Source organism: Nannospalax galili, unplaced genomic scaffold, assembly GCF_000622305.1.
Source record: "Nannospalax galili isolate Female #2095 unplaced genomic scaffold, S.galili_v1.0 scaffold787, whole genome shotgun sequence".
NCBI classification, from domain to species: domain Eukaryota; kingdom Metazoa; phylum Chordata; class Mammalia; order Rodentia; family Spalacidae; genus Nannospalax; species Nannospalax galili.
Genome location: NW_008356318.1, coordinates 2,548,064 through 2,566,071, shown reverse-complemented (window position 1 = coordinate 2,566,071; position 18,008 = coordinate 2,548,064). Strand labels below are relative to the sequence as shown.

General features: G+C 39.0%; 2 long non-coding RNA genes across 2 annotated transcripts; both read left to right on the top strand.

The window, feature by feature from the left end:
* The first annotated feature begins 1,952 nt into the window (after positions 1-1,952).
* Smim30 lies at positions 1,953-3,735 on the top strand. Its single transcript, XR_608007.3, has 3 exons — positions 1,953-2,024; positions 2,360-2,456; positions 2,899-3,735. It is a non-coding gene; the product is annotated as a small integral membrane protein 30 (long non-coding RNA).
* Positions 3,736-6,360: 2,625 nt separating this feature from the next.
* Positions 6,361-16,447, top strand: LOC103751164. Its single transcript, XR_608006.2, has 3 exons — positions 6,361-6,456; positions 12,348-12,524; positions 16,348-16,447. It is a non-coding gene; the product is annotated as an uncharacterized LOC103751164 (long non-coding RNA).
* Positions 16,448-18,008: the final 1,561 nt, after the last annotated feature.

Genomic DNA, 18,008 nt, shown 5'->3' with positions numbered 1-18,008 from the left:
AGGCCAGCCTGGACACATAGAGTTCCAGGTCATTTGGAGACACAGGAATACCCTGTATCAAATGATGATGATGATGATGATGATGATGATGATGATGAAATCCTGGCCAAGAAAACAGCAAGGGCAAAGACAATAGGGGAAAATAAAAAACAAAATTAGCATGCTTACAAAAGAGCAAAAGTTGAGTGTGAATCAAAGGATTGGTGCATCAGAAAGGGTGGAAGAAACAGAAGTCTCTTTGCACAGAAGTGCAAAGATTGTCCTGACATAGGACTTGGGCTTCTAATGCAATGGAACAGGAGGGTTTTGAGCAAAGCACAATTATATTTTATTTTTAAAAAGAAAGACTAGTTAGAGTGATAAGAAAAAACTGAGAATCAGAAGACTATCTGACTCAAAAATGATGCACACAAAAGCCTTTTCTTAAATTGCCAGGTACGGCTGGGAAGTGATTAAGAAAATTTAAGCAATTTTACTTTATTTCACCAAAAAGCATCTGTACATAAATTTCTACCACTCTTTTACAGAAAGGTCAAGCCAATAATTGATCTCTCTCTACAGTAACTTAAAAAATAATCATGGTTACCATTCACGGACTTTTCAAACTTATAAACCAACCAAGAGATACTGAAGAACTCAAAAACAACTGTGTGTTTGTACTCTAACTTTAGTCTGCAGACTTCACCTAACTGAAATACACACATCAAGAAAAATAAAATCTCTGAAATGATCACACTAGAATGTAAGAGAATAATTTGGAAGCTATATAGTTTCTATTCCAACATTAATTGATAGAAAAGATACAGAGCCAAATGTTGCATAAGACAAATGAAATTAGCAAAAACTTGTTAAAATAATCAATTTTAGAGAAACAATGCTGTCAATTTGTCAGACACCTGGCTTTGTTTGCCACTTGGTTTCTTGTAAAGTCTTGTTGGTGCATTTATCTAACCAAATAATTATTACTAACTAATGTTACTAAAGCACCTACCAGGTGTGTGTTTGTGTGTGTGTGTGTGTGTGTGTTAGGGTGTATAAATCTTTGCTATCAGTTTATAGAAAGACTATAATTGTGTAAGGAAAGGGTATCCAACAACAAGAGTACATGCTGGTCATCAACACTTAACTGAATGCACTGGCAGGGGATGTGTGACTTTCATGAAGAACAGGTGAAGTCACCTCTAACCCAGTCATGAATAACTTACAATGGAAAGATGACAAATTGTCAGCAAATACAAGAGTTCAGGCCAGATGGCTAGAAACATTTAGTAAGGATGTCACAGACACTGGACTTCAAGAAAACCTTTCAGAGAGGATTAATGCTTATATATGCAAATAAACAATTCATGTTATGGTTTAGAGTGTTAATTTAGCAACTTAGGATATTTGGGAGCATTTGGGAGTGGCAAAACACAATTGGGAAAGGATTCACCGGAGTGCACTCTTGAAAAATATTCAGAACTCTAATTATAAAAGATCTGGTTACAGGGTTTAAACCATTTCTTCTAAGCTTTGGTATACATCACAATAGAACTCAATATTTTCCAAAGTGTCTGATTAAATGTGCTTATTTGTTCCCGTTGGCTTAAAAAATAGCAAATGTTATTAGGCATATTTGAAACATGGTGAAAGGGATTTTCCTGCTGCAGAAATATCCCAAACAGATGGCTCTACACAACTACCCTCTCTCCACAGTTACCTTTTCATTTCGGAGTACCAAAAAGACATTACTATGCGTCCAGAAAGTCTGGAGAGGGTAGAAAACATGTTTCCTTAGTGGTAGTAGGAACTCACTAAGTCTTTTCTTGTACACTTACCCTCTCATTAAACAGTGAAAAATAAGGGCCTTTGGGAAGCCGCCAATCCCGGTTCTTCCCCTAGGCTGGAGCCTGATGGTCCGTTCCTCAGCCAATGACGGGCCAGTGCGGCCGATGCATGACGGGAGTGGACGGCTAGGATTGTGGGAATTGTAGTCTGGCGACGCCGCCCTCCTCGCCATTCCTGTAATGGTTGCTTTCCGGCAGGTAAGGCGTGAACTCGCTCCAGGGGATTCCCTGATCATCCGAGTGTAGCTGCACAACGCGACAAATTTGCACCTTGTTGGAACAAAGAAGGAATTCTTTTTCAGATCTTTATATCGAATGGTGGAACGAATTTGCTTCTCGCCTCAGTTTAGGGAATTAAGCTTTCTGTGTGGGAGAACTAACTTTAAATCTAGTTCTCTCTTCTTGAACGGTTTTTAGTGTTTTCTGTACTCATTACCCACTTCTGTCCCCTGCATTCAAAACCTACCCCGCTCGTCACTGACTCTAGTTTTCTCTCCAAAATAATTTCTAAATGTCTTTCCCAACCCTAATAGGTGGTGTCGTGTGTAACAACCTCTTAGTCTCAGCATCCAGAGTTCCAGAAACAGAATATTTCAAATCAGATAGGATTGTATATATACTATTGCTTTGGTAAGTCTTAATAATTCCTTACAACTTCACAGTTACGTTTTACTTTTACTTGTTTTGTCTGCATTTCCTAATAGGAGACATGCTTAAATAATGTAATTTTTACTTGCTAGGATATTTTAAGTTTACAAGTGTCACGTGCATTTTTTTTTTCATGTTCTTAATGATGCACTGCATTCCAATTTCAGTTTGGTTGATGCACATGGTGTTGGCTTTACTGTGTTAGACTTGCCCAGTCTAGGGTACTGTCATTAGATTAACCTCAAAATGACTAAGTACTCTTTCTTCCCTCTGTTTTGTCACGTGTAAAATGAGGTGAAGCTGAAGTGCTTCACAGACTCCAGCAATTGTTGTTTATAACCTTGTGTTTATATTATCTTTCAAGAAGGTATGAGTTTTTAACAGGTTTTTTGTTTGTTTGTTTGTTTCCATATTTAATTTCTAGAACGTTCAACCCTCGAGATCTCAACATCATGACTTCAATTTCAACACAACTGATCTTGGTTCTTACATCACTGCTTTTGGTTCTGCCTGTTGTTGAAGCAGTAGAAGCTGGAGATGCGATTGCTCTCTTGTTAGGCGTGGTTCTCAGCATTACAGGCATATGTGCTTGCTTGGGGGTATACGCTCGAAAACGAAGTGGACAGATGTAACTTTGAAGGCTCTTCTGAATCAGCTTTCACCTTAAACCCATTTATGCTGTTGAAGCTAAACCTGAGGTTTGTCCCTATAGTTCCCCAGCAAACAGTTAATAGGGTGATTCCACATTCTTAATTCTTTCTCATTAAATGGGAAGATACTTATTAAATGAGAGGGAAAGATGTTTTCTTTACAACAAATAGTGCACTGAAAGAACACAGCCTATAATATATATTTGCTGCTTAGAAAGAGGGTCAAAATGAAATGGCTTAAATTTTCATAAGTATTACTTCATACTTTCAGAATTGTCAAAGCACACAAAAAAGAAAGAAGTGTTTGCTCAGAATCTAGCAAGTCAGCAATGCTCAGTTGTAATCACTGCCTCTTGACTCTTTGAGTCTTTTTTTTCCATTTTTTTATTACCTTTCTGTTTTATCTCCCAAGTTGATGTTGTACTTAGATTTTAAGTTGCCAAAAATTGAAATTTTTATGTCTGAGGAAAAGAACTTTTAATAAAAATGTACTCAACGTATCTAATACTCAAATGGAAGACTCTACATATACTTAAAGAAAGACCTTTATATTAATTAACAGATCCTTGGTGAGAAGAAGTACTGTATTAAATACACATCCATTATGATATGTTACGTGTGTTGTCCCTTTCTGTTTATTTTAGACTGTTTGTATCTATGTGTGGACTAATTATTTATGTTATTATAGTTTCTTTTCGATGTTGTGATAAAAACACTGACCAAAACCAGCTTGGGGAGGAAAGGGTTTATTTGGCTTACAAGCACAATCAATCATCAAGGGAACCCAAAGCAGGAACTCAGGGCAGGTACCTGGAGCACAGGCCATGGAGGAAGCTGTTTACTGGCTTGCACCCGTGGCCTGTGCTCAGCCTACTTTCTTATACAATACAGGACACCCTGCCCAGGGGTGGCACCACCCACAGTGGGCTAGGCTGTCCACATCATTCAACAATCAAGAAAGTGTCCCACAGACATGGTCATAGGCCAATCCAATGGAAGCAATTCCCCAGTTGAGGTTCCCTCTTCCCAGGTTTGTCAAGTTGACAACTAAAGCTGTCCAGCACATAAGCTAAGCAGAGAGAGACTGGTTGCCTTGCCTCAACTGATCACAATGAGTGAGAAATGGGCAGCACTGAGACAGATGCTTCTGGTGGAAAATCCAGAGATATGAAAGGAAACTAATGGCCTCATTGATGTGCACACCAACCAAATGGGCATACCTTTTTTTGCTCTAGTTACTTAGCATTACCTGAGGTTTTATTAGAAATGTACAGTCTCAGACCCTGCACAGTCATAATCTGTATTTCAAAATTCATGATAATATGAATGCCATTATAGGTTCACTACTCAAAGCTGTTAGAATTCAAAAATCATTACGGGCCCTTATTTTCCAGACAAACCTTCAATGCCTACATCTTCCAGATTATATAGCAATGGGGAGGGACCTGTATCTCCATAAGAGTGTTCAGTGGTTTATTTGATTCTGAAGATTCAGCCAGCATATTCTTAATGAATCAAACTATGGTTTCACTCTCAGTTTTTCCCAACAATGCATTGTCTAGTCTCTAGCTCTCCAAATAACATTAAGAACTTTGATTTCTGTCAAGATGCAGGGCATAGACAATAAAATCCCTTTTCCAAGTGATCTGACCTGACTTGCCTGAGAGATTTGGTACAAAATAGTGAGGGATGCCTAGGTTACATGGAAATCAAATAAGTTGAGTGTTGTCGGAGCTGTTAATTCACTGGAGAAGGTGCTAACCCTCTTTATTTGGGCAAACTAGCAGTTAATAAAACTTGGTTGTGTGTGCCTAGGAAAAACTGAGTGATACAGGTGGCAAGATGGTTGTCATCTTTTATACACCTGCTCCTTAGGACTGATTTACAGAGGCTGCTGTTTCTTTCTTGTACATCTGAACTTTTGCACTGGGATAGGAGAAATGAAACAAAGTATATTAAGTCACAGGCATTTAGTCACTTCCATGTGCTATTTTTAGTATGCCCAAAATAAGACTACAGGCAAACATTCTTTCCTGAATGCATGTTTCCAAAAGTACCTATAAGAAATTAGAGGGGAAAATTCTATTTTCCTGTTTTATCCTTAAAAGCAGAGGTGGGGGAGGGGGAGCATATCTTCTAAAAAATAACTTTTCTGGGCCAGAGAGATGTCTCAGCCATTAAAAGCACATGCAGCCAACAACTACCAAACCATGATCCTGAACTGGATCCTCAGGGACCCACATGCTGGAAGGAGAGAACTTTTCCCCCAGGTTGTCCTCTAACTTCCACATGTGTGTTCCATAGCATGTGCATAAATACACACACACACACACACACACACGTTTTAACGTAATAAAATTAAATAGAGCTTCATTTTGTTATCCATATTAGTCTAAATGACTATGCCAAAATAATAGAAACCTGAGCTAGGGAGATGGTACTATTACTAAAGTGCCTGCTGTATAATCATGAGGAACTAGCACCCACATAAAAAGCTGGCACAGCAGCATGTGCCTGTAATCCCTGAACTGGAGATATAGAAAAAAAAAAAAAAAAAAAAGGATTCTTGTGACTTGCCAGTAAGCCAGTTTAGCCAAACCAGTAAGCTCCAAGTTCAAAATATAAGAGTGACTGAGGAAAGCCCAATGTTGACCTCTGCCCTCTGCACGTGCACATACAATGTACACACACACACACACACACACACACACACACACACACACGAGAAAATAGAAACTGATGATGGATCTTAGGCCATCAGGTCCTTTGAGAATGATAAATGCCTTTGTTCTTTTTACTAGAAAAAGGTCTATGTATACTAGCATTTTTAGATTGGTTTCACAAAATCCATAGCACTGAAGCCCATCTGGGAATTGAAAATTACAAATTTCTGGGCCTTTTCTTTGTTCTTAAATTCAAGCTCTTTCCAATTCTAGAACTCCTTAAATTGCTTTTGGAAATGATACCTGCTATGGAACAGTTATAGAAGAATAAGGTTCATAGACATTGCCCAGCTGCCTAGCACCGTGTGTAGTGTCAAATACTCTGTGTTAGATGGGTTGAGTTCAGTTAAAAGGCTAAAGACTTAGAGTGGAAATCAACAAATGAAGAAGTTAAGGTCTTTGCCAATACTTATATTTATGATTTCTATAATAGTATGGTAAGCAACTTTCTCCTGATGTCAAAAATATATTTCTGTTTCACTGTTTTCCTAGCTTCTCCTTACTTTCCAGAAGTTGGGATATAATGTATCTTGGCCTAGGTGTCTTTGGTTTATCCTGGATGTGGTTTTCTCAGATCGTGAATTTAGAAGTTTCTTCACTGACTCAGTGGTATGTATTATAATATGCACTTTTTTCAACCTATTTTTCTATGTTATTCAAATTAGGTCATTTCTAGTGCTCTATCCTCAAATTCCTTGAATCTACAGTTGTATTTTGTTTAATCCAAAATTTATCTTTCGGTTTTTCTTAGTATTTTCTATTTCTTTGCTCAAACTTTCTACTTTCTCGTTTGTTTCAAGTATGCTTTTGAGAGTTCACTGACATACCTTCCAAGCGATTGCTGCAAAACCCGCTTTATATAATGCAAACATTTGTATCATTTCAATGCTAAGCATTCAGTGTGTTCAACAGCAGGTCCTTCCTTAAATACATGACAAAAGCTTAGCAACAACTACTTAGACCACTCAAGAGTACAAGGAATTTGGTTTGCATTGTCAGGAGAATAGTAGATCTCATCCATGTTCTGCCAGGGAAAAATACTTGAACAATTCACAGTTCATTAAAAGTCATAATGATGTAAGCAACATTTAAAAAGTTAGATGAAAGAGAACACTTAGGTGGAAACAGGACAAAAATCAATAAACATTTGAAGAATAACATTTAATTTTCTTCCATTTTTAGTAAATCCATTTATCTAAATATTTCTGCAAAAAAAACAAAAACACATTAAAAAGTAATTGCTATACAAATACAAAATGTGGCTTAATTTCTCACTGACATAGTACAAGTTACAGTGCTCATATTTCAGCTGAATCTATTATTTATGGATGATTAAAATTTGAAAATGTTAGTTGATACTTCATAATCTGAAATGAAATTTTACATACAAGAAATTTAATTATTTGTAAAGGGCTAATCATGTAGTACTTTGTTGAACATTGGGATTATAAATACCATATTTCATAATATTAATCAAGATAATTATGCTCTGGATAATTGTGCACAAATCACTTAACAAAAGATTTTATAAGGCATGTTCACTAACAACAGAAACTATACCATATTTTATTTCAGATGATTTTTCAGAAAAACCATTCCCTTTTGCAAAAAAATTACCAGAACCTTTTTTCTTTAACCAACATAAAACAATTTTGTGAGTCCTGGTATGTTATGTGTGCTAGCTTCCACTTCTTTGAACAACACTTTGGAAGATAACACAATATTCTTTAGAAAGAAAAAAATGTCACCATCAAGCAATTGACTAGAAGCCAGTAATTTATTCTCTACAATATTTTTCATCTAAAATTTTGTCAACAGTCCCCAGAAGGGCTTCCTTGTGATAGAATTCTGTAGCTTTATAAAAAAATTTTCCTAATTCCTAAAATAAGGATACTAAAAAAATAGTTCGAGGCCAGCCTGGTCTACAAAGTGAGTTCCAGGACAGCTGGGGCTACAAGGAGACCCTGTCTCAAAAAAGACAAGAAAAAAAAAAAGTGTTGCAATTATCCATTTTCAGTTAGAAGCAATGGAGAAACTGATTTTCTCTTCCAATTCCTCACTGAAAGCTTCAGTCTAGTCATTAGGTACATTTTTAGATTTCACTTCAGTGAAGTGGGGTAACTCATTTTCTCATCTGAACAGAAATAATTACAGATTATCTCAAGAAGGAAGAGCACAAACAAACTATAGCCATACCATGCCTACTCAAAGCAAGCAGTCTACAAGGTAACTAATATAGGCCTGGCACTATTTAGGAATAAGCAGCCTTGCATTGTGTGTGGTCAGTCTTATAGCAAGTGAGACTTGGCTAACAAACAACATCTTACCGGTGGCTAAGACAGACACCTTTCTCCCCCTCACTGCAAACTCAATCCATCTCTAAATCCCATGGAATCCCTTCCAAATTTTCCTTAGGATCCACCCATTCCAATCCCTATGCTTTTAACCCAATTCAGTTCAGGCCATTTTGATGATGTGAATAAAATCCACAGCAGCTCCTAGGTGGTCTTCTAGCTTTCCAGCTTATCCCTTTGAAATGGTTTCTAAACATAGCCATAGTAAACTTTTATGAAATGGAGTCACTGGGGTTAGGAAGAGGAAGGACATCATCAGTATTGGAAAGGGGACAAGAGAGAGTGATAATGGGGGTATAATCAAAATACATTATATACATGAATGAAATTGTTATAACAAAATTCATTATGTCAAATTAGTATATGGATAGAAAGAAAAAAAAGAAAAGAGAAGAAAGGGAATAAAAGAAAATAATTTCACTATATTGCCTAATCTAGCTCTGAACTCTTAGGCTCAAGCCATCCTCCTGCTGAGGCATCCTGAGCAGCAGTGTCTCCAGGAACTCCACTCCACTCGTGGCTGTGGCGAACAACTACAAACAGAAACTGGATCCTATTATTATACATGCCAACTCAAAATCCTTCATCAGATTTACTGTTTTTATAAATTCCTTAAGTCTTCAAAGAATGCATCAATTCATCACCCTTTAATTCCTCCCCATATTTCTGCAGTTTCATCTGAATCCACAACTCTTAACCTGATTAAGATACATTAAACCTTTTCACTTCCTGGAAACCACCAAATATACTCTTTCCCTTTCTTTTCCTACTTCCCTCTCTGCCTACTTCTCACCCTGTCTCTAACTTGCATGCATACATTCACATGCCTCTTGCTCTGGCTAGGGTAGTCAATAAGTGTAGCTGGCTTGTTCCCATGTCTTCAGGCTTGAAAAGCGCTTCTTAAAGACGTTTTCTGTAACGCTTCTGGTCTGAGTTGCATATCTCACTATTTCCTTAGAGAGACTTCTTGATAGCTATCAGGCACATACAACACTGAATTGGAATATCTCTCTTCTTATCCTAATTTCAGACACCGTCAAACCCATTTTAGAATGCCAAGTTCTATGGAAGCAAGAACTAAGCCTCTAAATGAACCATATTTGAAGCTTCCAACAAAATGCCTAGAATATGTTCACTCAGTCAAAATTAATATAGGATACAAATGATCATGGTGTCCCCTCACTGAGCTGTACCCCTACTTTCTCAGTGTAGCTCCACTAACCTTTCAGATCTTGCATAGGATAGTCTAAGATTCACTGATTTTACCATTCTCTTTAACTTCTAAATTATATTTGGAGAATATGATTTTAACAAACTTCAATATATAATCTAATGAATTTGATTATATATGCTGTTTATTAAAGTTCCATTGCATTATATGAGGTATTTAATACTTTGTGCAGCATGTGACTGAGAAGTGTTATGCCATTTTGAGCAGTGAGCCCCATGATGAACTGTCTTATACCATTCCTGTTGCCTGCTCATGCCGTTTACCAACAAAAACAGCCTTCCAGAGATACCAAGGACGAACCCCTTACCAGACCTCCAGGGTCAGTGTTTGTATACTTTATAAAATTCATTCCCTCCCTAAAGTCACCCTGAAGAAACCATAGTGCACTGTTTTTACTTGTATAGTGTATTAAACTTTGATTAATGGTTGTTTCATCATCTTTTTCCTGCAGTCCTATTGCTCCCATTCCTGCTGATCTACCATAAAACTTATATCCTAAATATCTTGAAATGAAGATTGTCATTTTATCATTGCAAGTACTAACAAACCCAATCTGCCCTGTAAGAGGTTTCAGTATATATTTACTTGTGCATTTGATTTAGTTTCTCAAAAAACTTAAAGAACAAGTTAATAGAGCCTCATTGGCTAAATGAGTCTTTATGTTGACAGAAGTATAAGAGTAAGACATATCTCTTCAATAATACTCTATGTTAGGAATTTTCCATTTATAGACAAATGTGTAACCTCTTTCTGAGAGCAATTGGCAATTCATATTTTTTCTGTGTCTTTGTGAAGTAATCACAAGAAAATTGATGAGACATGGTGTTTTAGTTGGTACTATCACAGATCATGAAAATGAAAAGGAAGGAAGGAAGGGAGTGGAGAGAGAAGAAGGGAAGAAGGGAGAAGGAAGGGAGGGAGAGAGGGAAGAGAGAGAAGGAAGGAAGGAAGGAAGGAAGGAAGGAAGGAAGGAAGGAAGGAAGGAAGGAAGGGCTGGAGAGATGGCTCAGCAGTTAAGAACACTGACTGCTCTTGCAAAAGACCCAGGTTTGATTCTCAGCACCACATGGTGGCTAACAACCATCCATAATTCCAATTCCAGGGGATCCGACACTGTCTTCTGATGTCTGCAGGCTTTGCACAACACGGGTACACTGATTTACATACATACATGCAATACACTCACATACATAAAACAAAAATAATTAAAATTTTTAAAAAAGAAAGAAGAAAATGAAAGAATCTCACTATGTTGTCCAGGCTAGCTCTGAACTCTAGGTCTCAAGCTACTTTCCTGCTGAGGCATCCTGAGCATCAATGTTTACAGAACACTCCACTCCTGGCTATGGTGAACCACTACAAACACAAATCTGATCCGCTTTAATGGAGCCTGTAAAATGTGAAGAAAGCTTTGGCAGACAGATTATTTACCAATAAGGTGGCCAAGAAAAAGTGGGGAAAAAATCCTGTATAAATAGTCCTTTAATAGATGACAGGATTTAAAGAAAGTGAACAGGAAACACCCACAAGTCAGATGTCTATACTCTGTGCATCTGCTCCTTTCACGGTACCTATAGTTATACTATTAGAAACTGTGCTTCTTCTAAGACTGACATGCTTCAAATCTCCTGTCTCCTCTCTTCTAAGCACGTTCAGGGCAGAATGACTTCTTTCTGAACAGAAAATAAATTCAGTGTTTGAGCATGATTAGATACATGAACACACACACACACACACACAGTGACAAGAATCACATTTAAAATGTCATCTTGTTCACCCACATTTTTGGGACTCTCCCTAAAACAGTCTTCTTATGGAAATAGGAACTTTATTGATGTTGCCACCATTCAAATCATATTTAGTATTCATTTGAAAGCTATGGCATGCCTCCTCATGTACACTCCAATGAAAGAAGCATTTAGCTAGTGCAAAGAGTCAGAAGTAATTCAGAGCAGAGCCCTGTGAGGTACTGAGCAGAAATAGAAACCAGCCACTTGGCAAGCTTATACACTAATTGAATAAGAGTACAAGATACCACCCCATCAGCTGATAGCAACAACAGTCAGAGTAGGTCTCCCCTGCATAAGTAAAGCTCTCTGGAAACACCTTCACAGATGCACCCAGAAGTATATCTCCTAATGATTCCAAATCTAGTCAAATGAAGATTAACCATCACAGCGTACTATGCAATGTATTCCTCTATAACTGAGAAAATGCTATCGACATTAATTCATGACATGGTATAATAAAATGAGTGGATGTGGTGATAGACACATAAGATTTCAGTACTCTGGGGCTGGAAAGATGGCTCAGTGGTTAAGATAACTGGCTGCTCTTGCAGAAGACCTGGGTTTGAGACCCAGCACAACCATCTATAACTCCAGTTCCAAGGGAATCCAACACCCTCTTCTGACTTTCATTAGCACTGAATGACACGGGTGCACTTATATACATGCAGTCAATACACATAAGATAAAAATAAATAAAATTAAAAAAAATATTTCAGCACTCTGGGGGCCAAGACAGGAGGATCAGAAGTTCAAAATTAGGCCAGCTCCTAGGCTACAAAGTGAATTCCAGGCCAGAGTAAGCTATAAAGGAAATCTGTTGAAAAAAATTGCTGGGAGCCAACAGTTGCTTAAGTCAGATTACCCTGAAACCACCTCAGGTTGCACCATTTAGATAAGCAACTTGTCTCTCAGAAACCAGGTTGAGCAACCCTAGTAACCTTAGCAACACTTCCCCCTTTTACAGATTACTTCATTCTTGAAATTTCCCCACCCCTAGCTTCGCTTCCTCCTTTTACTTGTTATATAGCAAACAGAAAAATAAAAATTTAAGGGCTTGATCAGACCACCTGTCTTGCTCTCATTTCTCGTGTCTCTTGTCCTTCCATTCGCCGGTTCTCTCCCCAGGTCCACGTTGAAGACCCCGCTGGCAGGGGGCAACTGGTGCCCAATGTGGCGCTGGAGATATGAGGACCCTAACGGCCATGACTCCCAGGACCGCCGCAGAGCCAGACACCGCGAGTGAAGGTCCGCACAGTGAGCACCGCAGAGCCACCCACCTGTGAGATCGCTCAGTTGATAAAGGTAAGCAAGTGTGGTGCATTCATGGGACAAGCATTGAGTAAGCATGACTTATTCCTCCAAGGACTCAAGGAGTCCCTCAAGACACGGGGAACTAGGGTTAAGAAAAAAGATTTGTGTAAGCTTTTTAATTTTGTTGGAGAAATCTGCCCATGGTTCACTCAAGAAGGAACTATTGATATAAAAAGATGGGGAAGGGTGGGTAATTGTCTTCACGATTATTATAGAGCCTTTGGACCAGAAAAAAAATTCCTGTTCAGGTCTTTTCTTACTGGAATTTGGTCAATGATGTTTTAAAGGTTTATAATCATTTTCCCGATATCCAAGAGGTCATCAAGGAGGGTGAAAGGGCACTTCAAAGGCTTTCAAGGCCCCCCTCCACGTGTGGCTCCATGTCTATTAATATTCCGGAACCTGATGGTCCCACTATTGAACCTAAAGAGGCCCTGAATATACAGTCAGCCTCTGACCCCCTTGCTGATTCTAATACCCAAGAGAAACCACAAACCCACACCTACACGTCTTTTGGGACATCTATACAGTCCCCCAAGTTTAGACTGGTGGAGGATTCTCCCTCTGAGGAAGCCCTTTTCCCTGTACAAAAGGCTACTCAACAACCTAACCCTGATTGGCCCCCCATGCTTTTAGCTTTTCCAGTAAAAAGACCACCTCCCTATACTAATGATTGTACTGCTATGGCTACTGCACCCCCTTTTTGTGCCCCTGTCCTCGATCTGGACAATGTTACAGAATACATAAATAAGGCTAAGGTGATGCTCTCCGAAGAGACCACCTCTTTAAGAAATATCCTTCAACAAAAAAGAGAACGTTTACAATTAATTAAGGAGCTCAGAGCCCTTGATTTGGAATTATCTAGTGCTTCCCTAGAGGCTATCCCAAAAAGGGCTCCTAATAAAGATGGCTCCAAATATAAGAGGACCCTTCATGCTTTTCCCATCACACAGAGTAAAGCCCTACAGACAAACAAGGCTAAAGATACCTGCCCATCCTTCAACAAAAAAGAGAACGTTTACAATTAATTAAGGAGCTCAGAGCCCTTGATTTGGAATTATCTAGTGCTTCCCTAGAGGCTATCCCAAAAAGGGCTCCTAATAAAGATGGCTCCAAATATAAGAGGACCCTTCATGCTTTTCCCATCACACAGAGTAAAGCCCTACAGACAACCAAGGCTAAAGATACCTCCCCACAAGACGAAGAGGGCTCTGCTTCGCATAAAGACGAGTCTGACCAATAGGATGAGCTTTCAGAGGATAGTGACTCAGACATAGAGGAAGATAATAATAAAAATTAAAAATGCCTTAAGCTAAATGAATCATTTGGGCAAAAGTATAGATGCCTTAGCCTTAAACATTTGAAAGAATTAAAAACAGCCGTAGCCTCTCAATCCCTTTTAAAGTTCAACCTATAGGATTCAATGCTACCCCTTGCAAAATAACAGTTTTGACATAGACGTGGGATCGGTATCTTTTGCCACTTGCGTACAGTTCATTAACATTTCTGAAGCCTTTTGCTTAGAATCAGGCTGGGTTTCGGTATGTGGCAACAACATGGCCTATCCTTCCCACCCTGTAAATTGGACAGGGTCTTGTGCACCTGCAATGCTCCTGCCTGATATAGATATCCTCCCTGGAAGTGAGCCCATCCCTTTACCTAGCTTTGATAACTTTATCCCTCAACAATGTAGGGCAGTCCAGTTTATACCCCTATTGGTAGATTAGGCATTGCAAGCGGCATCGCCACTGGCTCGGCCAGAATTGGAATTCCACAAAATTGTCACAACAGCTCATAAATGATGTAAATATGGTCTATGAATCCGTTAAGGATCTACAAGATCAGATAGATTCCCTAGCAGAAGTAGTGATTCAGAAAGAATAGGCAAGGGTTAGACTTGCTCACTGCAAACAAGGGAGGAATTTGTTTGGCCCTACAGGAACACTGCTGTTTCTATGCTAATAAGTCTGGAATTGTTCATGATCGCATTCAGAAACATCAAGAGGAGCTCAAGAGACGGCGCAAGGAACTTTTTGAAAACCCTATTTGGAGTGCTTGGAGTGGAATGCTGCCCTATTTACTCCCGCTGTTGGGTCCCTTAGCCTCTTACTTCTTGTAAGCTTTGGGCCTTTCATTATGGGCAGAATTACCCGCTTTATTCGACAACAAATTGACTCCCTGGCATCAAAATCCTTACAAGTCCATTATCACCGATTGGATCTAGCTGATCGAGGTCTAGAGGAACCTGCAGAAGAACCCCTCCTGTGGGAGCTACATGGTACTCAGAGCCATGTATGTCTGCACTAGACAGACAGGGGTACTGGTGTGAGGTGCAAGGCAAAGCCCTGCATGGGAAGGACCGTGTATTCTGTCTCTGGGTTCCCTGAGAAGCCTGTTTGCATGGAGGTTAGTGTCCAACAGCACCTCTGGACGCAAGAGGCACCCTAAATTCCTGCCCTCCTCAAAAAGGACACACAAAAATGTCTAGGAGGATCAGGCCAATGCTTCCCCTCCCCGGTTAATGCCCACTATTCTTCTATGAGTCAATAATTATCAACTTTCAGGTTCCTCAACTTCTTTTAATGGAAAGGGAGGAGATGCCGGGAGCCAACAGTTGCTTAAGTCAAATTACACTGAAACCACCTCAGGTTGCACCATTTAGATAAGCAACCATCTCTCAGAAACCAGGTGGCCTCACTGCGGTTGAGCAACCCTAGTAACCTTAGCAACACTTCCCCCTTTTACAGATTACTTCATTCTTGAAATTTCCCCACCCCTAGCTTCGCTTCCTCCTTTTACTTGTTATATAGCAAACAGAAAAATAAAAATTTAAGGGCTTGATCACACCACCTGTCTTGCTCTCATTTCTCGTGTCTCTTGTCCTTCCATTCATCGGTTCTCTCCCCAGGTTCACGTTGAAGACCCCACTGGCCAGGGGCAACAAATAAATTTTAAGGCCTATATCTTATCTGACCTCCCCAAGAATAAAACAAAACAAAAAGTAACTATTTTGCCTGCCACCTACATATCTATAAACTTAAACTACATTTGAATGTGCATATTATTTTTCCATCTTTATTTCTAAGTGTCTCATGGACATTTTAATACAGAGTACTAGTCCATCCCATACATTTCCCATTACTTCTTCAAAAGCTATTCCTTTAACAACATCAGTTGTTCCTGCCACCTTCCATTACTGACAACACTATAATAAGAAAACCAGGCAATTCTCACCAGATGTCAGAAAGATAGGCGCATGCTCTGAGCCTGTGGTTCTGGCCAAGAAACAGACTTTTAAATATTACTTTTTAGATTATAATTCAGTAGATGCAAATGTGTACATAAGTATATGTCTAAACTGTCTGTTGAACTGATCTTCTGAGAACACACCTCCCAAAGTGTAAGAAAATTGAGGGGATGACATGCAACTGAACAGAAATGCTACCAGGCTAGGCTGATGAAAGGCAGTCTGAATTTCAGGTGTGGAAAGAAAGGGTTTTATCCACATAGAAAAGAAAACAAATCTCTTATTCAAGAAAGACCAGAATTGCTGTGTACTTTTATAATCGGCAGTTTGTAAGAGAGGTCAACAAAACACTCAACACAGAAGTAAAAGAACCATCATAAGCTCTTCAGTTGTCACTTTTAAGATTGTTGTCATTGTTTTTGTAATTGAAATAAGCATTAGTTGTTCAATGATCTCTACTTTTTACTCTGAGAGGTCAATAGTAATGATAGCTGTCAAGAAATGCAATTAATTTGTTCATTGTTATCATAATACATACCATGCCACACAGTGAAGTTTCTTTTCCAGATGCTGTTGCTAAGGGACAGGAGTTTAAGATTAAGAGAAGCTGCATCGTGTCATGAAAATAGACAAGAGGAAGAGCTGAGGAGTCTAACAAAGCTTCATTAAACTGTGTGTACTTGTATCCTTTTCATTAATAATTCCTTATCCTGATTCTGACTACACTACAAACAGGCTTCAAGGGACACTGAACTTACAAGATACTATGATCCTCATTAAAAATATTTTTTATTTACAATTTTTATTTTATGTGTATGAGTGTATTGCCTGCATGTGTGTAAGTGTACCCATGTCGTGCAATGCCAACAGAGGTCAGAAGAGAGCATTGGATCCCCTGGAACTGAGTTATGGATGGTTCTTAGCCACCTTGTGTATGCTTGGAACAGAACCCTGGTCCTCTACAAGAGCAGCCAATGCACTTAACTGCTGATCCAGCTCTCCAGGCCCAAGCATCATTTTCGTGAAGGAAATGGCAAGTAAATTGAAATGCTCAGCCCCAAACAGGCTTTCTACTGTCAGGCTTTCAACACAGACTCACTCTTTAATGGAGATGTGCAATGGAAGAAGGCTTTGACAAAAAGATTATTTAGAAGTGGGCAGGGAAAAACATCCTGCATAAAAAGTTCTTTAGTCGGTGATATGATCTAAAGAAAGTCAACAGGGGCAAGTCAGGTATCTATATTCTGTATAGTTTTTGTTACTTTTGTGATACCTTCAGTTGTACCATTAAAAATCATGCTTCTTCTGAGACTGGTATGCCTCAGTCTCCTGTCTCCTCTTTTCTAAGTAGAGAGATGATTTTGGGGTCTAACCCTTAAACTAAAAACAAGACCCTCCAAATGGAACTCCCAATTTGCCTTGTACTCTTAAATATATAGGACTAGGGACAAGAATTAAGCATAAAACTACCTGAAGTGAGGAGAAAGTGACCTGGTTTAGCCATTTCACTAAAAGCATACAACTGTAATGTGTGACTGAAAGTTAGCCCTGCATAAAGGAAGGTTAAAATTTTAATGTATTGTCCATTAAATTAATTGTGTCCATTGAGGGGTAATAAATAGGGCATTTTGATTGTTTTGAGTTTTCGAGGATTTTTAAGACAGAGTTTCATGTAGCCCAGGCTGGTCTCAAACTTGTTATGAGACTAGCTTTGAACTCCTGATCCTTGTGCCTCCACCTCCCACAGATTACAGGTATGTACCACAACACTCAGGTTATCAATAGTTTTAAAAGCAGAACTCTACTTCTACCCAGAGTTTTGTGTCCCACTCATTCCAGCAATCTCATGCCTTCTCATTTCCTGCTCTGAACTGGCTGTTTTCTCCCAAATTCATATGCTGTGGGAAGTGATTACCTCTTTTAGTTTCCAACATAAACCAGACAGGCACTACCCTGGTATCTCCATAATACCCATAGAAAACTCAGGCACAAAGAGGATCTAATTTCCCCCCAAATCACATAGCTAGTATGTAGTGGAGAAATATTTGAAGCCAGACTCTTTCTAGACCCTGTGGATCTTCCTGATAGGATTCAGCTGCTCCTACCATCCCACTGAGCCATTTTCCAATATTCTTCTTGATGGCCAGTCTAAACTCAATGTTAAGGTACTTACTGCTTGACCCTTTTCCCCCCTGGCATTCATTCATTCCATTGTTCATTCATTTAGT